The 24404-nt window shown below is 39.6% G+C and overlaps 3 non-coding genes and 1 pseudogene across 3 annotated transcripts; all 4 read right to left on the bottom strand.

Moving 5' to 3' along the window:
- Window positions 1–1705: 1705 nt before the first annotated feature.
- On the bottom strand, window positions 1706–1772 carry LOC117967898 (small nucleolar RNA SNORD31). The gene has a single exon (XR_004662160.2). It is a non-coding gene; the product is annotated as a small nucleolar RNA SNORD31 (small nucleolar RNA).
- Window positions 1773–5115: 3343 nt separating this feature from the next.
- LOC117398721 (U2 spliceosomal RNA) lies at window positions 5116–5287 on the bottom strand (annotated as a pseudogene).
- A 6882-nt stretch (window positions 5288–12169) lies between these two features.
- Window positions 12170–12236, bottom strand: LOC117967807 (small nucleolar RNA SNORD31). The gene has a single exon (XR_004662141.2). It is a non-coding gene; the product is annotated as a small nucleolar RNA SNORD31 (small nucleolar RNA).
- Window positions 12237–15496: 3260 nt separating this feature from the next.
- LOC131709484 (U2 spliceosomal RNA) lies at window positions 15497–15687 on the bottom strand. The gene has a single exon (XR_009311548.1). It is a non-coding gene; the product is annotated as a U2 spliceosomal RNA (small nuclear RNA).
- Window positions 15688–24404: the final 8717 nt, after the last annotated feature.

Below are 24404 nucleotides of genomic sequence, written 5' to 3'. Positions count from 1 at the left end.
CACTGTAGTGCCATGGTTAACTGAACTACAGAAAGCATGTCTTTTAACCTGTGAAGAACCACATTTTTGAAAACAGTTAGCACAAGCTATTTGTATAATTGGATACATTACATTTAGGCAACTTTTGCAGTTAAAATTAGCAGAACTTATAATATAGTTGAAGAGAATTGAGGTAGAGGTCAGTTAATGCTCTAGAAATTACAAAGCAGCCTGTCCTCAATTACAACACTGGCACTTAATGGGTTATTTTGAAGTAAACTTCATTCTACAGCATCCTTCCTTTAAAAATCATAGCAACTGGGTCAAATCAGCCACAGATCAGGGGTGTCCAATACTGGTGTCCTGGGGAATAAGTAGACCAGGGAAAAAGTGGATCACCATCTAGAATTTAAAAGGGGAGGTTCCATTGTTTCTAAGCTTTACACCTACCACGAGCCCAGGGAATAAGTTGATCGGATCTATTAACTAACAATAACTAATTTAAAATGAACTTTAAGTGTCATGTATGTCTAACAAGCATTACAGCAACTCAAGATGTTTGTTACATATTTAACGTGCAAGCAGTACTGCAAGGATAGGTATGCGAGCTTTTATGAAAACAGTTAAAGCGTGATTGTCAGACAAAATTGAGCTCCATGCTGCGGTTACTAACTTAGGCCACGATGCACGGCCAGTTTGCACAGACAGTACTAATTTTTATTTTCCATCCTAGGTACATATGCTACATGACAAAACTTCTGTTCCTAATCAAAAAAAAAAACACGGGTTTACTAATTTAGCTATAATGTTTGATTTATTTATTTTTAATACTAGGATGTTAACATTTCATCTTTGTAAACTGTGATAGTTAATGTTAGGCCTACTGACAATATACCTTGCGATACTACAATATTGTATGTCATTAGAATATTACTAAAACATTACATTTCAATTAAAGAATAACCTTGATGTGTAAAACCTTTTAATATACAGTAAATAAATCTTTGCGATCACACAACTACAAGTGATTAACGACATTAACAGGCAGAAAAAAGGTGACAAGCATTTAACACTAGGCCTAGTGTAAAGAGAGGCAAGTTACAGTATAAATGAACACTTTGCACCACACATTTTACAAACAAAAAAAAAAAGTGTGAACACAATACCATACGATCTGGCAAATAAAACGACCAGATAGAACATGTGGATTCATGTAGTTAACCTCCCCTTTAAATCAAACTCCTGCTGCACCTTCCTTTTGCTTTACTGCGCTTGCACGATCCACTTTTACCCCAGTCTATTAATTCCCTACAACACCGGTCCTGGAGACCATTATTCCACTCCAGGTTTAACAGGTAAAATGAGAATGAACTACAGGGTCAGGATGGAGGCTTATTTAATTGGTTTAATTAAACAATTCAGGATTCTCCCCAGGCCCGATCCACCCGTCTTGCAGATGCTACTGTGCTTTTACAATAAGGATTGATTGTGCTTCTAGCAGACGATCAGTTGACAAACGCTGGTTGATTTTATAAACAAAATAGTCAGTACAGAAAAGCGATCAATTAAAAAAAACACCCCTCCTGCTGACCATCTTTACTACCAGAGACGTGTAGAAATAAAAAAGCACTTTAATAATGCAAATCCTGCAACCAATCCGTAGGACAGGAATAAGCAGAAACACTGGATTTAAAATGTGCAACAACATTTAAAAAACAGGTCTGAGCTCAACTCAGTACCAGTCAGTCATGAATTCTCAGACTGGGGCGGTAATACAAGTCATCACACAAGACGCGTAACTCAGAGAGAAAGCACACCAGCCAACGAGGTTTAAAACTACAGGTACTTCTACTGAAAACTAACTTGACCTGGCTGTGTTGCAACACAGCACTGTGAGACTCTCCACTACAGGGCTTTGAACGTAATCTTATGCCAGACTTGCTTAGTGCCATCTGTCGGATGGAACAAGCTATTGCAGCAAAGACCCATTTGTGATTAAATAGCCTAGAAACAAAGCCAGGACAGGTTATATAGTCCTACCATAAACTGCAAGAGTTTGAAGTCTATTTTTCACCAGTTTAGTTCCCCCCGGGAGGGGAGTGCACCGTTCCTGGAGGTACTGCAATACATGTAGTTAATATCCCCCTTAAATCAAACTACTGCTGCTGCATCTTCCTTTTGCCTTACTGCGCTTGCACGATCCACTTTTCCCCTTGGAAATCTTGGAACCACATGACAGCTGTGTTACGTCTTCACACAACATTTAACCAATCAGAGATGAAGGGGAGGGTTTGTGTTAAGCACTTTGAGAGGCTAAAACATTAAATGATTGCTAAAAAAAAAAATAACCAATTTTCAAAGCAAAAATAGCGATGAATGCAGGGGGGCAAAGTAAGACGGCAATAGGCGCAATCCACCACCTAATACTATATTTGCGCCGGCTACTTTATTAAATAAAGATTTTCGGGTACTATCATTCAGTCCATTTTTTGTCGTATTATTGTACTGTAAGGTGATATAGTACACGATAGCTATACATATGCACCAAAAAAAAAAGTATTCCTTTTGTCATGACATCGTAACAATATGTACCCAGGTGCTTGTGAGAGATATTGGGGGGTTCGTTCAGAGGCTGTACGCCTTTCAGAAGAAAGGCATGATGGGATATCAACTGTTGTCAGCTGACATACAAATGCTTAATTGCAGAGGTGCTGGATTAATACACTGCGGTTTCCTGCAACAGTTATGATGGTGACCAAACGGGCGAGTACTGTTAAAATGAACAGTTGCATTCCAAAAATGTATAATAGTGAAAAACAAATAATGCCCTGAAAACTTAAAAGAAAGCAATTTAAGAGGCTGTGTGGTCCAGTGGTTAAAGGGCTTGTAACCAGGAGGTCCCCGGTTCAAATCCCACCTCAGCCACTGACTCATTGTGTGACCCTGAGCAAGTCACTTAACCGCCTTGTGCTCCATCTTTCGGGTGAGACGTAGTTGTAAGTAACTCTGCAGCTGATGCATAGTTCACACACCCTAGTCTCTGTAAGTCGCTTTGAAGCAATAAGCTCAATAATTACTCTAAAAAGTGCAAAGGTTACCTTTTTTGTGTGAACTCCAATAACCCTACGTTATCTTTCCCCAGTCAAATCAGAGAGTGCCTAAATAAGCACGGTAATTTACCATAATAAAAAACAAATGAAAAAGAAAATGTAGAACACAGAAAAGCGTAACCAGATAGTCAACATAAGACAACACATTATTTCAATTTTGTCGTATTATATATTTAAGGTAAGGCAAGTTTATTTTTCTGTTAATTGCTCCCAGCTATAATGTTCTGCCGCTCGGCTGTACAGAATTCCTGGGGAGAACCCTGCAATTTAGAACAGGGTTTGGAACAAATATCAGGAGTGGAAGGGCCAAGTTCAGAGAAGAAAAACAAATCTAGGGGCAAAGTCGGCCAATAATAAGAACATAAGAAACGTTACAAACGAGAGGAGGCCAATCAGCCCATCTTGCTCGTTTGGTTGTTAGTAGCTTATTGATCCCAGAATCTCATCAAGCAGCTTCTTGAAGGATCCCAGGGTGTCAGCTTCAACAACATTACTGGGGAGTTGGTTCCAGACTCCCACAATTCTCTGTGTAAAAAAAGTGCCTCCTATTTTCTGTTCTGAATGCACCTTTATCTAATCTCCATATGTGACCTCTTGTCATTTTTTTTATCAGGTCGAAAAAGTCCCCTGGGTCGACGTTGTGAAGACTGAATAGATTCAATTTTTTCAGCCTGTCTGCATACGACATGCCTTTTAAACCCGGGATAATTCTGGTTGCTCTTCTTTGCACTCTTTCTAGAGCAACAATATCCTTTTTGTAACAAGGTGACCAGAACTGGACACACTATTCTAGGTGAGGTCTTGCTAATGCATTATAAAGTTTTAACATTACTTCCCTTGATTTAAATTCAACACTTCTCACAATATATCCGAGCATCTTGTTGGCCTTTTTTTATAGCTTCCCCACATTGTCTAGATGAAGACATTTCTGAGTCAACATAAACTCCTAGGTCTTTTTTTTCATAGTTCCCTTCTTCAATTTCAGTATCTCCCATATGATATTTATAATGCACATTTTTATTGCCTGCGTGCAGTACTTTACACTTTTCTCTATTAAATTTCATTTGCCATGTGTCTGCCCAGTTCTGAATGCTGTCTAGATCATTTTGAATGACCTTTGCTGCTGCAACAGTGTTTGCCACTCCTCCTATTTTTGTGTCTTCTGCAAATTTAACAAGTTTGCTTACTATACCAGAATCTAAATCATTAATGAAGATTAGGAATAGCAGAGGACCCAATACTGATCCCTGACGTACACCACTGGTTACCTCGCTCCATTTTGAGGTTTCTCCTCTAATCAGTACTTTCTGTTTTCTACCTGTTAACCACTCCCTAATCCATGTGCATGCATTTCCTTGAATCCCTACTGCGTTCAGTTTGAGAATTAATCTTTTATGCAGGACTTTCTGGAAATCTAAATAAACCATGTTGTATGCTTTGCAATTATCCATTTTCAATGTTGCATCCTCAAAAAAGTCAAGCAGGTTAGTTAGACACGATCTCCCTTTCCTAAAACCATGCTGACTGTCTCCCAGGATATTGTTACCATATAGGTAATTTTCCATTTTGGATCTTACTATAGTTTCCATAAGTTTCCATATAGTAGAAGTCATATAATCAAATTAACTTGCAGAAATTGAAATTAAACTTCACTAAAACAGCTCTCCACAGACCAATTTCCATTACAAGAAAAATTGCTGTAGCGCCATCTGTTGGATGCAACAAGATATTGCAGCTTAAAACATAGTTGCAGCAAGTGTTTATACCTGAGAACGCGCAGCCTGGACAAACCACACAGGGCTCTTTTCCCCAGTTCTTATTTTTAGCTTATGTAAATCTTTTACATACTGTATGAAATGAGTGTTTCCAGTTACTTTCCAAAATACATATAGTAGTAACTGGACAGTACTTTCACCGTCGTGCCTTTACACAGGTAACACGCAGCCAAGACAAACCACAGACTATCCTACCGGTGTTTCCTACACACTACATCTGTTTTTTTAACCAGTTTAGTTTCCCCCCGGGAGGGGAGTGCACCGTTCCTGGAGGTACTGCAATACCAGGTCGATGCGTGGAGTGGACGGAGCAAGCCCCTCTTCCATCTCCCAGTTCCAAAAATCAATTTAATATATGGTCCCCAGATAGGGGACGTATCAGATATTAAACTGATAAGAACAGATTTTTTTTTTTAAAGATATTTTTATTAAATCTTGAAAATACAAATTTCACAGTAACCATATGTACATACAATATACTCTCACCATTTACAATACAGAATAACAACATGTGTAACAAATTATATACAGTTATTCACAAATACATCAATCCCTTCCATTTATGAACAGATTTCCCCCTAACAAAAAAACATTTTATTTACAATATTTTCCCACTTCGCCCCACAAAAGCTTATATTTCTCTTTTTCCATCCTTATTTCCCACATTTTAATTTCCATTAACACTTTATATTTCAATTCATACCACAATTGTTTCGATGTTCTACCTTCTTTTTTCTTTTTTACTTGAGCGTTCCTTTCTTCCCACAATATCTCTTTACCAATACTTATTATGCACCAGATTATCTTTTCTTTTTCAAATTGTCCCAACCCTTCCCCTCTTAGAATTAAGTCAGGATTCAAAACAATATCTATTAATACCAACCTTAACAGTTGTTGTGTTCTTTTCCAGAAGCAATGGGCTAGATAACATTCCCAAAAAACATGTTGCAGAGTCTCATCTCCTGGACAACCTCTCGGGCAACCTCTGGTAAGTGTTGAACCTTGATTGTATAACCGTTCTCTTACTGGTAATCTATTTAGTGCTGCCAGCCAATTCAGGTCTTTTCTCTCATTACATAACTCTTTTGGTTGAATTAATTTCCATTTCACCTTTTTCTTTTCCAGTTCTGTTATTTGTGTTCCAAGCATCTTTCCCTTTAAATCCTTATACATTTTCTTATGATCCTTTAATACCTCCTCCTTTACACACCCAGGATGAGCTCTCAAAAACAAGACTAATTTTTCATATTGCCAAGGTACATTTTCAGCCTTTGGCCCACTATTATCTAATGGAACAATTTTCCTTAATGGTAAAGCTGCCCACAACTTCACAAAATACATGGCTTTATGTTGTACCTTGTCTATTAATAGTTTACATAAAAAACAAACATATAACACTTCTAATTTTAATGGGATGCACACAACCCCCCTTCCTCCCTCTTCTATTTCTAAATACATCTGCTCCCTCTTAACAGGTTCATACTTACCCCCCCATATAAATGAAAAAACCAACCTAGTCAAAATTATTTTACATTTGGTAGGAATCGGAAAAATTAGGGCTAAGTAAATCAAACTAGACAACAGGTCTACCCTAACTACTAGCCCCCTACCCATTATGCTAAGTTTTCTACCCTTCCAAATGTTCAATTTCTTTTTTACCTTCACAATTTTTTCCTCCCAGTTGTGATTAGCTGAATCTTTGTGATAAAATTTAACACCCAGAATTTTGATTCCTGTAGGACAAACAGAAAAACCGTACCTCACATCTGTCCTATACCTCCATCTTCCACAATACATGACAGAGGATTTGTTGAAATTTATAGCAGATCCTGTTGCTTTACAATAGTTCTCTAAAATTGCCACAGTTTTTTCCAATCCTCTATCTGTAGACAGAAATACAGTGGTGTCATCTGCATATTGTGCAACTTTGACTTTTTCCCCCCATCCTCCTGGAATATGTACCCCTTCAATTTGTTTTTCATTCCTTAACATTTCTGCTAGTGGTTCTATAAATAAAACATACAACAAAGGAGACAAGGGGCATCCCTGTCTTACTCCTCCATTCTGCTCCAAAGGTTCACTCAAAAACCCATTAACTTTTATCCTACTGTTTACATTGTTATACAAAATTTTGATCCATGAAATAAACTCTTCACCTAGATTCATTGTTTGTAAAACTTTTAACAGGAAAACATGACTAACCCGATCAAATGCCTTTTCTTGGTCTAGGCTTAAAAGGCATAATGGTAAGTTTCTTTCCTCTACCCAACTAATAACATCTCTTATTAAAGACAAATTAAAAGAACCAGCCCTCCCCTTAACCCCACACGTCTGATCTTCACTAACTAAAATCTCCAGAACCTCCTTTAATCTATTAGCCAAAACCTTACTAAGGATTTTATAATCTGTTCCTAATAAGGTTACTGGCCTCCAATTCTTAATATCTTTCCTTTCTCCTTTTTTATAAATTAGATGTACAATTCCGGATTTCATTGATGTTGTTAGCTTACCATTCTTGTACACCTCTCTAAAAATTTCTACAAGATCATTTTTAATTATTTCCCATAAACAGACATAAAACTCTTTTGGTAACCCATCCCCTCCTGGTGTCTTATTCCCTTTCATAGAAAAAAGAGCCCTTTTAATCTCCTCCTCTGTTATCTCCCCCTCCAATTCACTTCTACTCTCTTCTGTTAGTATTCTATTTATATTCCCCAACAAAATACCTCCTTTCTCCTCATCTATCTCTCTTTTTGAAAACAGTTCCTTATAGAAGGAGCATGCATGTTTAAGTATACCTTCTGTCCCTTTAACCTCCCCTGTGTCCGTAAAAAAACTACTAATGATTTCCCTCGTCTGTTTTTGTTTAATTGTTTGAAAAAAGTATTTAGTTACTTTTTCATCCTTATCCAGTTCCTCTGCTTTGGCTAAAAAAGCAAATTCTTTAGATTTTCTAATATAATAGCTTTTAATGTTCTGTTTTACTACTGCCACCTCTTCTTCATTTATCTTTATTCCCCGATTTCTTTTTTCCATTAATGTTTGCAATTTTTTATTGTCCCACCAAACATCTTTCCTTTCCTGCCTTCTTTTCTTACCTGAATATATGACACAAAAACCTGCTATATTTCTTTTACATTCTTCCCACCACTCTAAACTTGTGTTATACCCCTTTTTAAATTCTTGCCACAGTTTATAATACTCTTTTAATTCTTCCAAAAACCGAGTATCCTCCAATAATTTTAGGTTCATCCTCCAATACCCTTTTCCTATCTGGGCCTCATTTTCCTTTGTTGTGACCACCACCATTTCATGGTCCGAACACCAGCATGGAAGAACCCTAAAACCAGTTATTTTAATACTCTGTGATACTAAAAAATAATCTAGCCTACTTCTGTGCCCTCTTGTGTTACCCCATGTGAATCCTAAATCAGTTTTATTAATTTTCCTATATGCATCCTGTAAATGATAGTCTTTAATTGCCTTTAACAAAAAAGCCCCTGAAAAATCTGTGTAATCTTTTTTCCCCAAATTATCTAAAGATACATTAAAATCTCCTCCCATTATAATATATCTGTTTGTATCCAAAAGATTTAAAAGGCTTTTTAAAAAATCTAATCTCTTGGATTTATTACATGGTGCATATATATTAATAAATCTGTATTTACTGTCACTCCTTCGCGCGTCCACAACCAGCAATCTCCCAGGCACAAGTGACACAAGATCCTCCATAATGAATCCCTTATCTTTAAACAATACTCCCAACCCATCCGAATGGACATTTCCTATGCTCCAATACGAAGCACCTGAAGTCCACTCCTTGGAAAAAGTTCTGATATCCTGCCCATCCTTGAGGTGACACTCTTGTAAGAATTCCACATCAAAGACCATCGTATCCAATGAGAAAAAAAGAGCCCTTCTCTTCTCCGAATCCCTCAGTCCTCTTACATTCAGAGATAAGAAGTTCAAGCCTCTCATACTGATTCAATGGTTTGTTTTTTTCTGCTTCTTTCCTTTTCCTTTATCCTTCTTCCTTTCTACAGAAAATCCTGTTGTTTCCATAAACCCCTCAACTTCATTTTTTCCCAGGTAACCTTCCTGTGACCCTTCCTTATCCAACTTTTCCTCATCTCCTATCATCTGGGATCCCAAGCTGACAGAGACAAGAGAAGCCTCATAATCTTCAGATGACATATACAATATTTTGGGTAAACCTTGAAATATGTTTGATATTTCTAGTGTAGCCTCGTCGGTGTTCCCCTCTTCCAGCTTCCGTTTCATGGTTCCCGGTACAAGGTTCCATTTCTCTTGCTGCTCCTCCATTGCCTCCTCTGCTCTCTCACCCCAGGGCCTTCTATTCTCGATGGTATCGGGAATCATCGTACCTTGTGATTCCTCACTCTTTCCTTCCATAGTTTCATTCTCCTCTTCACCCTCACCCATAGCTGGCAGCTCAGCTAGCTCTGAATCTGGAATACAGTCTCCTTGTTCCTTCACTCCTCCGTTGTCTCCCTCCAAAAGTGCTGTGTCAGAAGGTGAGCCCATCTCCTTTCCTTCCTCGATTGGTCCAGGAGGGGATACTAGGGAGTCTTGTATTTCCTGCAGGACGATCTCAATGGGCCTTAGCTCCATTTTTTCCTCTTGGCCCTTTGCGGCACTTGCATAGGTTCTGTTTGGACATTCCCTATACAGATGGTTTGTTGCTCCACACTCATTGCACGCTTTCGGTTTTGGACAAGCTGATGCAAAATGGCCCATTTCTTTGCAATTCAAACATTTCTGTTTCTTGCATCTGTACTCTGGATGTCCCTCCTCATGACACATTCTACAATATTGAGGCTGTCTTGAATACAGTATATAACCTTTCACGCGTCCAATTCGAAAGGTAGCTGGTGGATGTAAAAACCCCTCAAATCCCCTTTCATCATCTCTCAACAGCACTTCATACTGCCTTTGCCCATTCCATACTCCATATTTATCTCTTCTATACATGGGTGCAGATTGTATGTCCACATAATCACACAAAAACAAGCCCACTTCTGCATCTGTAACATTCATGTCAAACATGTTTATCGTCAACAGTCTAAAGTTATTCCTTTCCATGGACCTTACCCTATATTTGTTCAGTGGGTGTTGTTCCTCAATTTCTCTGCATTTCTCCATGAATTGCGTGAAGTAGGTTTTACACTTCATCGTCACATCCAGGTATTTTTCTCTTCCATTTCTCTGTATTCCTAGGATTTGGTCCAAGTCTACCTGCATTGGATTGATTATAATTTTTTCAATAAACTCTTCTCTCATTGGCATCTCTTCATCCTCGACGATTCCTAAGGTGGGAGGGACGTATGCAAGTATTGTAACACAGGAACAAAGCCATACACAGCATGTTGTATTAACTTGTAAAGTGGAGTGTGCTTTATTTAGTTTTTAAAACACGTCTTCATTCATTTCGGAGCTAAATCAACCCAGAATTCCAAACAGCATAAACACGCCTCCCTATTATTGCGTCACAAATACATGAGCTGAAGCTGCATTCAGGCAACGTTATCCACCGGGTGGCACTGTAGTGCCATGGTTAACTGAACTACAGAAAGCATGTATTTTAACCTGTGAAGTACCACATTTCTGAAACAGTTAGCACAAGCTATTTGTATAATTGTATACATTACATTTAGGCAACTTTTGCAGTTAAAATTAGCAGAACTTATAATACAGTTGAAGAGAATTGAGGTAGATGTCAGTTAATGCTCTAGAAATTACAAAGCAGCCTGTCCTCAATTACAACACTGGCACTTAATGGGTTATTTTGAAGTAAACTTCATTCTACAGCATCCTTCCTTTAAAAATCGCAGCAACTGGGTCAAATCAGTCACAGATCCGGGGTGTCCAATACCGGTGTCCAATACTGGTGTCCTGGGGAATAAGTAGACCGGGGAAAAAGTGGATCACCATCTAGAATTTAAAAGGGGAGGTTCCATTGATTCTAAGGTTTACACCGACTAGTACCACGTAGAGGGAATTAGTAGATCGAGCCCAAGGAATAAATTGATCGGATCTATTAACTAAAAATAACTCATTTAAAATGAACTTTAAGTATCATGTATGTGTCTAACAAGCATTACAGCAACTCAAGATGTTTGTTACATATTTAACGTGCAAGCAGTACTGTAAGGATAGGTATGCGAGCGTTTATCAAAACAGTTAAAGCGTGATTGTCAGACAAAATTGAGCTCCATGATGCGGTTACTAACTTAGGCCACGATGCACGGCCAGTTTGCACAGACAGTACTAATTTTTATTTTCCATCCTAGGTACATATGCTACATGACAAAACTGTTCCTAATCAAAAAAAAAAACACGTGTTTACTAATTTAGCTATAATGTTTGATTTATTTATATTTTTAATACTAGGATGTTAACATTTCATCTTTGTAAACTGTGATAGTTAATGTCAGGCCTACTGACAATATACCTTGCAATACTACAATATTGTATGTCATTAGAATGTATTACTAAAACATTAAATTTCAATTAAAGAATAACCTTGATGTGTAAAACCTTTTAATATACAGTAAATAAATATTTGCGATCACACAACTAAAAGTGATTAACAACAATAACAGGCAGAAAAAAGGTGACAAGCATTTAACACTAGGCCTAGTGTAAAGAGAGGCAAGTTACAGTATAAATGAACACTTTGCACCACACATTTTACTAACAAAAAAAAAGTGTGAACACAATACAATACGATCTGGCAAATAAAACTACCAGATAGAACATGTGGATTCATGTAGTTAACCTCCCCTTTAAATCAAACTCCTGCTGCACCTTCCTTTTGCTTTACTGTGTTTGCACGATCCACTTTTCCCCCGGTCTATTAATTCCCTACAACACCGGTCCTGGAGGCCATTATTCCACTCCAGGTTTAACAGGTAAAATGAGAATGAACTACAGGGTCAGGATGGAGGCTTATTTAATTGGTTTAATTAAACAATTCAGGATTCTCCCCAGGCCCAATCCACCCGTCTTGCAGATGCTACTGTGCTTTTAACAATAAGGATTGATTGCGCTTCTAGCAGACTATCAGTTGACAAATGCTGGTTGTTTTTATAAACAAAATAGTCAGTACAGAAAAGCGATCAATTAAAAAAAACACCCCTCCTGCTGACCATCTTTACTGCCAGAGACGTGTAGAAATAAAAAAGCACTTTAATAATGCAAATCCTGCAACCAATCCGTAGGACAGGAATAAGCAGAAACACTGGATTTAAAATGTGCAACAACATTTAAAAAAACAGGTCTGAGCTCAACTCAGTACCAGTCAGTCATGAATTCTCAGACTGGGGCGGTAATACAAGTCATCACACAAGACGCAGACTCAGAGAGAAAGCACACCAGCCAACGAGGTTTAAAACTACAGGTACTTCTATTGAAAACTAACTTGACCTGGCTGTGTTGCAACACAGCACTGTGAGACTCTCCACTACAGGGCTTTGAATGTAATCTTATGCCAGACTAACTTAGTGCCATCTGTCGGATGGAACAAGCTATTGCAGCAAAGACCCATTTGTGATTAAATAGCCTAGAAACAAAGCCAGGACAGGTGATATAGTCCTACCATAAACTGCAAGAGTTTGAAATCTATTTTTCACCAGTTTAGTTCCCCCTGAGAGGGGAGTGCACCTTTCCTGGAGGTACTGCTGCTGCACCTTCCTTTTGCCTTACTGCGCTTGCACGATCCACTTTTCCCCTTGGAAATCTTGGAACCGCATGACAGCTGTGTTATGTCTTCACACAACATTTAACCAATCAGAGATGAAGGGGCGGGTTTGTGTTAAGCACTTTGAGAGGCTAAAACAGTAAATGATTGCTAAAAAAAAAAACAATTTTCAAAGCAAAAATAGTGACGATGAATGCAGGGGGGCAAAATAAGCCGACAATAGGCGCAATCCACCACCTAATATTATATTTGCGCCGGCTACTTTATTAAATAAAGATTTTCGGGTATTATCATTCAGTCCATTTTTTGTCGTATTATTGTACTGTAAGGTGATATAGTACACAATAGCTATACATATGCACCAAAAAAAAAAAAGTATTCCTTTTGTCGTGACATCGTAACAATATGTACCCAGGTGCTTGTGAGAGATATTGGGGGGTTCGTTTAGAGGCTGTACGCCTTTCAGAAGAAAGGCATGATGGGATATCAACTGTTGTCAGCTGACATACAAATGCTTAATTGCAGAGGTGCTGGATTAATACACTGCGGTTTCCTGCAACAGTTATGATGGTGACCAAACGGGCGAGTACTGTTAAAATGAACAGTTGCATTCCAAAAATGTATAATAGTGAAAAACAAATAATGCCCTGAAAACTTAAAAGAAAGCAATTTAAGAGGCTGTGTGGTCCAGTGGTTAAAGGGCTTGTAACCAGGAGGTCCCCGGTTCAAATCCCACCTCAGCCACTGACTCATTGTGTGACCCTGAGCAAGTCACTTAACCTCCTTGTGCTCCATCTTTCGGGTGAGACGTAGTTGTAAGTAACTCTGCAGCTGATGCATAGTTCACACACCCTAGTCTCTGTAAGTCGCTTTGAAGCAATAAGCTCAATAATTACTCTAAAAAGTGCAAAGGTTACCTTTTTTTGTGTGAACTCCAATAACCCTACGTTATCTTTCCCCAGTCAAATCAGAGAGTGCCTAAATAAGCACGGTAATTTACCATAATAAAAAACAAATGAAAAAGAAAATGCAGAACACAGAAAAGCGTAACCAGATAGTCAACATAAGACAACACATTATTTCAATTTTGTCATATTATATATTTAAGGTAAGGCAAGTTTATTTTTCTGTTAATTGCTCCCAGCTATAATGTTCTGCCGCTCGGCTATACAGAATTCCTGGCGAGAACCCTGCAATTTAGAACAGGGTTTGGAACAAATATCAGGAGTGGAAGGGCCAAGTTCAGAGAAGAAAAACAAATCTAGGGGCAAAGTCGGGCAATAATAAGAACATAAGAAACGTTACAAACGAGAGGAGGCCAATCAGCCCATCTTGCTCGTTTGGTTGTTAGTAGCTTATTGATCCCAGAATCTCATCAAGCAGCTTCTTGAAGGATCCCAGGGTGTCAGCTTCAACAACATTACTGGGGAATTGGTTGCAGACCCTTACAATTCTCTGTGTAAAAAAAGTGCCTCCTATTTTCTGTTCTGAATGCACCTTTATCTAATCTCCATGTGTGACCTCTTGTCCTTATTTTTTTTTTTATCAGGTCGAAAAAGTCCCCTGGGTCGACGTTGTGAAGACTGAATAGATTCAATTCTTTTAGTCTGTCTGCATACGACATGCCTTTTAAACCCGGGATAATTCTGGTTGCTCTTCTTTGCACTCTTTCTAGAGCAGCAATATCCTTTTTGTAACGAGGTGACCAGAACTGAACACAATATTCTAGGTGAGGTCTTACTAATGCATTATAAAGTTTTAACATTACTTCCCTTGATTTAAATTCAACACTTCTCACAATATATCTGAGCATCTTGTTGGCCTTTTTTATAGCTTCCCCACATTGTCTAGATGAAGACATCTCCGAGTCAACATAAACTCCTAGGTCTTTTTCATAGTTCCCTTCTTCAATTTCAGTATCTCCCATATGATATTTATAATGCACATTTTTATTTCCTGCATGCAATACTTTACACTTTTCTCTATTAAATTTAATTTGCCATGTGTCTGCCCAGTTCTGAATGCTGTCTAGATCACTTTGAATGACCTTTGCTTACTATACCAGAATCTAAATCATTAATGTAGATTAGGAATAGCAGAGGACCTAATACTGATCCCTGACGTACACCACTGGTTACCTCGCTCCATTTTGAGGTTTCTCCTCTAATCAGTACTTTCTGTTTTCTACCTGTTAACCACTCCCTAATCCATGTGCATGCATTTCCTTGAATCCCTACTGCGTTTAGTTTGAGAATTAATCTTTTATGCGGGACTTTGTTAAAAGCTTTCTGGAAATCTAAATAAACCATGTCGTATGCTTTGCAATTATCCATTTTCAATGTTGCATCCTCAAAAAAGTCAAGTAGGTTAGTTAGACACGATCTCCCTTTCCTAAAACCATGCTGACTGTCTCCCAGGATATTGTTAGCATACAGGTAATTTTCCATTTTGGATCTTACTATAGTTTCCATAAGTTTACATATAATAGAAGTCATATAATCAAATTAACTTGCAGAAATTGAAATTAAACTTCACTAAAACAGCTCTCCACAGACCAATTTACATTACAAGAAGCAAAATTGCTGTAGCGCCATCTGTTGGATTCAACAAGATATTGCAGCTTAAAACATAGTTGCAATAAGTGTTTATACCTGAGAACACGCAGCCTGGACAAACCACACAGGGCTTTTTTCCCCCAGTTCTTATTTTTAGCTTATGTAAATCTTTTACATACTGTATGAAATGAGTGTTTTCAGTTACTTTCCAAAATACATATAGTAGTAACTGGACAATACTTTCACGGTCTTTCCTTTACACCGGTAACACGCAGCCAAGACAAACCACACACCATCCTACTGGAATTTCCTAAACACTACATCTGTTTTTTTCACCAGTTTAGTTTCCCCCCGGGAGGGGAGTGCACCGTTCCTGGAGGTACTGCAATACCAGGTCGATGCGTGGAGTGGACGGAGCAAGCCCCTCTTCCATCTCCCAGTTCCAAAAATCAATTTAATATATGGTCCCCAGATAGGGGACGTATCAGATATTAAACTGATAAGAACAGATACTACACTTGATCTTAGCCAAAAGGCCGAGAAGCGATGCCGTTTCGCTCTCGAGGCGAGAGCCGCACCTCCGCCGAGATATTTCCCCGTCACGGTGACCTCACACTATCCCCTCCACAGCTGCATTTTAACACAAACATCGACACATACTAACAAATCACATTCATGACGATAGATACAAACGAGACGTGTTACATTGTTTAGCTGTATAGAGGTGTTATTTAGCAACCCCCAGCATGCCGTGCGGTCTGTATATTTGAATAACCCCGCCCATTACAATGACGCACACCGGATTTCGGTTTCAAGCTATTCCTCTCTTTCAAGCGACGCGTTTGATAACAAAAAAGTTTAAAATACAAAAACAAACCCGCCACCAATAAACTCAGGAGGAATAAACGCCACATAATATCGATACCGTTAAATCTGGGCTAGTTCACTGTTAACAATACCCCAAAAAACAACTTGGTTTCTATTGATAAGCAGAGCACCAGTTAAATATTAGACCTAATTCAAAGCTAAAAACCTCACTAAAAATGTTTAAATGCAGCATCCGGTATATCACATTATTATAACAGCATACCGTATATGTTCCATTTAATAATAGGTACATGATGTTCAAAATTGAATACCAGCATGTGGTAGTTTATTGAGAATATTGAAATGGCTTAATCTAATTTACTGAATAAGGTCCACAATTAACGCATACAAAGCTGTTCCTAAGGTAGCGAGCTCCAACAATTTAACAAAACTTAAACATTGTACTAAGGCGAACTAAATTCAAAATACCATCACAAACACACACAAAAAACCGACAGAAACAAAAATATATCTGGAATATACACTGACCTGTCTGGCAAAAATGATTCCACCGAGATTCAACGTGACTCCGGAGACGCCGAATTCAGCCAGGAAAAGATGTATGATGTTTGTTTAAAAAAAAAAAACCCCAGATAAAACGTTTACAAAATACTATAAGTAAAAATAATAATAAATAATAATAATAACAATAATAACAATAATAATAATAATAATAATAATAATAATAATAATAATAATAAGTCAAGTAAATATAATGTAAAATGCGTTTTAAACCCTCCCCTCGATGCACGTTGCTCCCCGCTCCCGCGCTGTCTTCGAGCAAACAGAACCATATCGTCACAAATGTGTTTTATAGTGACAATTATACAATTAAACAATTATTGCCATTCCAGATGGATTTACTAAATCAATTTAGAACACGTGTGGGGCAATTAATGACGCTCGTGTTCGGCGCTTCTGCCGTCATACTTAATTATAGATTCAAGTTTTACATATTTTTGTATATTTTGTTTCATATCAGTATTTATTTATTCATGCTTTTAATTCAACCTTTCTGACTATCTGATTGTACCACATTTGTCGCTGTGTCTGGGTTACAGTTTATCACAAACGTGTTCATTTTACACTGCGAGCAGATTAACTGACTGATATCAATATGGAAAAAATAAAAGATGCTCCACAAGAATCTTCCTGCAATACATGAAAACTAATTGTCATTACATGATACACACTAAAAGGATCATGCAAAAATACATGCACTTTTTAAAACGTCACTGTAGTTTCGAACTGACACTTAAACCGCAAAATGTCCACCATGTGGACATTTTGCGAACTGCAGAAAAATACGACCATTTTGAAAATACTGTATCAGTCTAACAATTATTCTGCATTTTTTGTCCTCAAAAATAACCTAGAAGTTTTATTATGGTTAGTAAAGTTTTAAAAACAGTTGCACCAAGTATTTAGACATGTATCTAATGATTTGTAATGAGCAGAGCAGGACTGCAGCAGTGCAGTTCAGTTACACAGCCAAGGTATTCCCTTAAGCTTCAGGATTCAAGCTCTGTGAACAGAGCCATACTGATATCAGAGCTTCACACCAACCGGGGCAAAACACACCCACCTCAGCTCAGGAAAACAGCCTCTTCCCAAAAACCAAATTATATTAACTAAACAAAATAAACTAGAATGCTACAGAATGCTAAACAGAAATTATTCCCTAGCTGACTATTAAACTGAAATAAAAGATCACAAACTGAGACAGACCCTGACAAAATAGAGGCTGAGCGACCAGTGATTGTGGGGAGGTAGAAACAGAGAAACACTTCGCTCTAGACTGCAGAAAATACAACAAAGTCAGAAATCTTTACTACCCCAAATTCATCAGCAGGGTTCCTGGCTTCCACCACTAAGATGAGGAATCCCAACTAAAAATAATTCTGGGAGAGAATAAAGCAGCAGCTACATTTGCTGCGGAATTTATCTCTAATTGCCACAAAATATAGATTTAAAATGCAAATTACCATGTCTCATAATATATATATATATATTTTTATATACAGTATATATATTTTAAAGCAACTGCAGATCCAGTTGCTGACACCAGAGGGGGCTGGCACCAATGTAACAGATAGGGGCTGCAGATCCAGTTGCTGACACCAGAGGGGGCCGGCGCCACTGTAATGGGCGAATCAATAGGCGAAAACATAAGCCGAGTTTCGAAATTCCTGGGGGGGGGGGGGGGGCGACGACACTACCCTTTCATATGTAGTCAAATACACCCCAAAATCTACGCCACCCCTTGTTTATGTAGAGAGATAGGGGAACCTCTAAGTCATGGCCAGGATACGGGTTCCCTCACACAAGCACCTTTAATTAAATGAAAGTCAATAGTCACAAGTGCAGTTTAAAATGGCCTTTTTCAAAGCAGTTTTATTAAATGATAAAGTATAAAAAGAGCACCACAGGACTCTAATGTATCAGAAGAAAGTTAGAATTAGAGAGAAGGAAATGTCAGGTTTCTAGTTTAACAGGTGAGGCTGAAGTTCAAAAAGAAACACCAAGTATTTAGGACTGCGACTGGTTCACTATGGTGGATTTAAAAGACCCTTACTTTCACATCCCAGTGAAATGAGGGCACAGGAAGTACCTCAGGTTCGCTTTCCAAGGGACAGTGTACGAGTTTTGGGTTCTACCGTCCGGCTTGTCTTTAGCCCCCTGTGCATTTTCAAAGTGCATGGAGGCTATTCTGGCCTCATTGAGACTCCGGGGCATCAGAGTGCTCAATCACCTGGATGATTTCCTCATCTGTGCTCAATCTCCAGCGCAGGCAGGGGCTCACACGAAACTCATCACAGATCACCTGTTCCGGTACGGTCTGCCAGTGAACTATGCAAAGAGCCAGCTTGCACCTTCACAGACAGCCTCCTATTTAGGAGTGTGTCTGGATTCCAGGACCATGCTGTCCAGTCAGTCGGAAGACAGAGTGCAGAGAATAGCCGCTTGTCTGAAGCTTTTTCAGCTCAGCAAGAAACTAACAGTTTCAGTGGCTTCTGGGCTTGATGGCAGCAGCTTCCCAGTCCCTCCTCTTGGATCTTCTGCACATGCGTCCTCTCCAAGGCTGGTTCAACAGCAGGGTTTTTCAACCCACATTGAACCACGGCCGTCTGCTGACAGTGTCTCAGCACTGTCTGCAGGCTCTATCCTGGTGGACACAGCCTGCTCACCTACTCTTAGGCGTAGCGCTGGGCAGCGTTACAAGGAGAGAGGTTATAACCACAGATGCATCCAGCCTCGGCTGGGGCGCCGTGTGGAACGACAGGGGAGTAGAAGGAGTATGGAGACCCCAGTGACAGGGTCTCCATGTAAATATTCTGGAACTGCAGGCAGTGTTTCTAGCCTTGCTGAATTTTTTACAGGAGGTGTAGGGCAGACATGTGCTTGTTGGGACAGACAACACTACTGTGGTGACATACCTTAAGCCTACAACGAGGGACAATGTCCTTCACCAAGCACCCTTTAAAACTGTACTGTACTGTATTTTGTTTGACTATTTTTGTAAATAAGTTTAGAATTTTATTTTACTTTTGTATTTTTTTTCTTTATATTAATATAATAAAGGTCAAGGATGAGTAATTTGGTCAAATTTGGTTAAAAAAAAAATTGCGGAAAATAAAACAATTCTACACTTATTTACAAAAAAATATATAACTAGAAAAAACAATTATGCTTAAACAGGATATCTTTGGCAAATCTTTTTTTTTTTTAATTTAGAATGTCCTATTATTTTTAGGCTCAGCTCACCGCTACCACCCCTGCTCTTACACACTGCAGGCTCACCGTGCAGCCACCTCAGAGCTACAGCATTGGAGGACAATGCAGCTCTGGGCAGCTTACAGGCAAGCCCGCAGGCGCCCGGCCAGACCACACGGGTCCCTGGTGCGCGGTGAGCCGAGGACATCCTGCAGTGAGGGCTGTCATCAGGGATGTGTGCTGGCTCCGTGGCTGAAGAGTCCTGTCTCCTCAGTCCTCTTCTGAAACAAAACTAACAAATCACGTAACTTCTAAAACACACAGGTTCAGCTGCAGATTACATTTCAGCACACGGCCTGTACTCACGTAGCTGCTTCCCCTTTGTGCCACAAAACTCCTCCCTGCAATAAACCCGTTGCCATGGTTTCTCCAATCGATGTCCGCCCCACGGCTGATTGCTGATAGCGCTGCCAGGGCTGGATAGGGTGGAGTCGACTGGGGGATTCTTGGGGTGCCGAATTAGAACGACCCGTCGCTAGCCGGGTGCCTGCGAGACTGGCTATCAGCACTGTGCCAGTCCTCCAATAAGAGCTAAAACCCTGCTGTTTGTGTCAGAATTGCATTGCGATAAGAAGCTAACCACGGCAAATAACATCAACCATTATTTTTACAGGACTGTGAAACTTTAATAAAAGGGATCAACAGTGAGCCTAAAACATGAAGTACTCTATGGGTAATTGTGGCAAAGTGGTTTGCAGTGTGCAGGTGTAGAGGTGATGCAGTGCTCAGGAATAACAGACACAAGACAGTTCACGGTGAAAAACAGCTCTTTTATTTGGCTGGTTGCTTGATAGCAAAGTAATAAATAACTGGTCCTACACAACGATGTGTATAGCACAGTTAAAACTACGGGATTCAGTCCCAAAATAATAATACCACACACAGGGGTGATGCTGGCTGATTAGCAATAGCTCCCAGCTTCTATGAATTATAAATGTGACAATTGCGACAGACAGATACAATACAAAATACTCATGGTTACTTTTTCTTGTTCTATCCTTTACAGGTCTTTTCTCAACCATAACAAAGGAACAGGTTGCTTGGCCACATCCCCTGATACCCTCAGTCACGCCCCCTTCGGTAGCGAGTGCAGTCATGCATCCTCCAATCCATGACTGACACATCGCTTACCGCATTAAGGTATTGGTATTGTGACTCCCCCCCTTCCTGGATGGTCGTCTTCCGACTGACCCTGGAATGAACTGTCAAACCATCCAGTCCGGGGCACTCTGTTCCTGTTATACAGCGCCCTCACAGGTCAGGAGGGAGACTGTTGACTCGGATTCATTCGCTCTCTGTCACAGTAATGTAAAGTACAAAACAAGGCTTTAGGCAAACTTGAAAACGGTATTAACTTTATCTAAACACATCATTTTACAACCTTATTATATTAACAAGGAACCAGTACCAGTATAAAAGAATTTGAACACATTTAAACCTTATTTTTAGTGTTTCTTACTTGAAAAATATTTGCTGTCAAACCAGCATCACCTTCCAATTATGCAAGGCCCATTTCCCGCTGCTTTGGTCTTTCTGGAACTTTCTAAGCGTGAGACGCGTGCCCAACCAACCAAAAAATAAATACAATCAAAAACTCAAATTTCCCAGACTGCCAGAAAACATAAAAATCCAACAAAAAACAGATCAACACTGTCACTGAGAATAATTCAGTTATTTATCACTACTCTTACACTGTCAGTTTAGACCTTACCTCTCAATCTTACTGCTCACGTGGCGTCAACACAGCAGCGTCGCTGACTTCCCTCTCCCTCGTGCGATGCCGATTCCGCTATTTGACCCTCCCACTCAGTCAGTCACTAATTGGCATCAATCATAACGGTTGGCTATTATGATTGGTGGAGTGGACAGAATCTCCAAGAGTATATCGCTGCAGAACGAAGGCTTGCACAGCGTAGCTCTTGCAGGAAGCTCACAGAGGGCAGTTCTGCGTGCGTAACTCATAATTTTATATCGTGCTTCATTCACCCTCAACACCCCTACCACGTGACCATAAACAGGGTGTGGGAAGGGGAGAACACTGAACATAGTGATTACCCTGTCAGAATTAATTGGTGATCCACGGCCAATACACCACGAACCTTAGGTTTAGGTTGAGGTTATTGTTATGAAATAAACTCAGTTTTAGTACATAAATTCATCATCCTTATCATGTGATCAGGCTGTAGCATATAATGATGGCGTTTATTACACGTTGCACATGCAGCACTACCCTGTGTGAGCTGCCTGTGAGAGCTACGCTGTGCGAGCCTGCGTTCTGCAGCGATACCCCTCTCAGAATCTGAGAAAGAAGAGGTGGGCATACAAAATAGTGATCTGTCAATCATAACGGTTGCCTATTATGATTGGTGTAGTGTCCAAAAGAGGACGTGAACACTGACAATAATAATCTGTCAATCATGATGTATGCCTATTATGATTGGTGGAGTGGCCAGAATCTGAGAGAAGTGGGCACAGGCAATAGTAATCTGTCAATCAGTAAAGTTGTGTGCTCAAGTAAACTATTACATGGGTAAATAGGCTCAACATTTCTTTTCATTTTGTAATAATTTATTTATTTGGCAGACACCCTTATCCAAGGTGACTTACAGGTGTTACAATACAAACATCGATAGTTGAATACATTATGGGGTCGATGTAAGGATTTGTGCAGTGATTTGTGGGTGCAAAACCCCCATAATGTGGAGCAGCAGTGTGGGGTAGTGGTTAGGGCTCTGGACTCTTGACCGGATGGTCGTGGGTTCAATCCCAGGTGAGGGACACTGCTGCTGTACCCTTGAGCAAGGTACTTTACCTAGATTGCTCCAGTAAAAACCCAAATGTATAAATGGGTAATTGTATGTAAAAATAATGTGTAAAAAAATAAAATGTAATTGTATGTATAAATAAATTGATATCTTGTAACAATCGCCCTGTAAATCATGCTTAAACACCACAAAGTCTGACTTTACCGGCACCTAAAAATGTGACATATGTAAAGAATGGTGTTCACCTGGCGTTCTGCACCCGCTATCAGATTTGCACTTTGCCATCATTAATCCATTAAAATTATATTGAATTGAAGAAAATAGCATGGATTTGGGCGGGATCAGGATAATAAGCGGGAACAAACATTATAATGTGATGTAAGAATTTTGCCTTACACTTAGGCAATTGCTGACCATCCAAAAACTTTACACCTCTTCTTACAAGGTGCAGACCATTGTAGAAGCGAGTAACTTAGCTGTATAAAAGCATACACCTGCAGAGACCTGTCATTGGCTTCAGGATGGCTGCTGTGGTACACTTCCTGATGCAGCGACACTTGGCTCTTGTTGAGGAGAGACAGGAACACGTTCGGAGGAGAAGGGCAAGACGAAGAAGACCCTGCATATTCAATCCCAGGGTCACTTTGTTTGGGATGCCGGAGGATGCGGTGTTAAAGTGTTATCATCGCACTCCGCAGATATGGCGACAGCAAGGACTGTACCTGAGTTTGGAGACCTAAGAGTACCTAAGAGCTGAATTGAAGGATGAGTTAGACCCCAGTATCAATCTAGAGACCGCTATCCCTGCACATGGGATTTAGCCTCTGGTTCCTTGAGACCACAGTTGGAATGTCTGGATAGCCCAATCCACCTTTTCCAGAGTGCTAGGCACATTTCTGGATGTCATGTTAAAAAGGGCAGGCCAATACATATCATTTCCTAAGCATACTAGCATAACTGATGTTGGCGGAGGCTTTTCTAAACAGCTCTATTTCATGCTGAGGAGCTCCTTCTCAGAAAATGTTTTTCTTTTCCGTGAGCCAAGAGGACTTTGCTGCCCTTCATCTGACATTTTTTTGCTTTGTATTTTCGTGCTCCACAAATGTGACACAGCGCCTGCTGCTCTCTGTACTCCTAACTCTGCAGTGGGACCGACGCGCTCATTGAGATCCTCATTGAGATCCTCATTGAGATCCTCATTGCAGATCATTGTTTGTGTGTGTTGAGTAATCTGCATTGCTCTTAAGCTTACATAGGGCGCAGTGTAATATAACTGCCTATACTTACATCCTCCCTATATGTACAGTCGTTAAGATGTCTCCAGACTTCATTAAAAATCACCAGGAGTGGCAGGGATATCTGGTGGGTTACTTTGGGAAAACTTAACATCCAATACAGCTCTTGCGATATAATTTGTCATTCAATTGTCTATTTCTATTGGAACATAAGAAAGTTTACAAACGAGAGGAGGCCATTCAGCCCATCTTGCTCGTTTGGTTGTTAGTAGCTTATTGATCCCAGAATCTCATCAAGCAGCTTCTTGAAGGATCCCAGGACGTCAGCTTCAATAACATTTCCTTTTTGTAGTCGATCTTCAACATTATTTCCACAAAATACAAAATGAGCAAATGTCGTTGGGTAAATGATTTGTTGGGATTTTTGTCATGTATGTATTTGTTTGTTTATTAATTTATGCTGAGTAGCAAAGTGTGGCACTTGCTGGCCCAGCACAGGCCCATGGCAGCTGTAGGCTGCTCCGCGCGAGTTGGGCCAGTGCAGGTTTTACATTGGCAGAAAATGCCCGCAGTGCCCACTGTATGCCAGCATATGGGCCCAATGCGTACATGTTTGCTGGGGGG

The sequence above is a fragment of the Acipenser ruthenus genome, chromosome 43 (genome assembly GCF_902713425.1).
Source record: "Acipenser ruthenus chromosome 43, fAciRut3.2 maternal haplotype, whole genome shotgun sequence".
In the NCBI taxonomy this organism is placed as follows: Eukaryota; Metazoa; Chordata; class Actinopteri; order Acipenseriformes; family Acipenseridae; genus Acipenser; species Acipenser ruthenus.
Note: the sequence above shows the minus strand (reverse complement) of the source record. Positions and strands in the feature narration are given on the sequence as shown.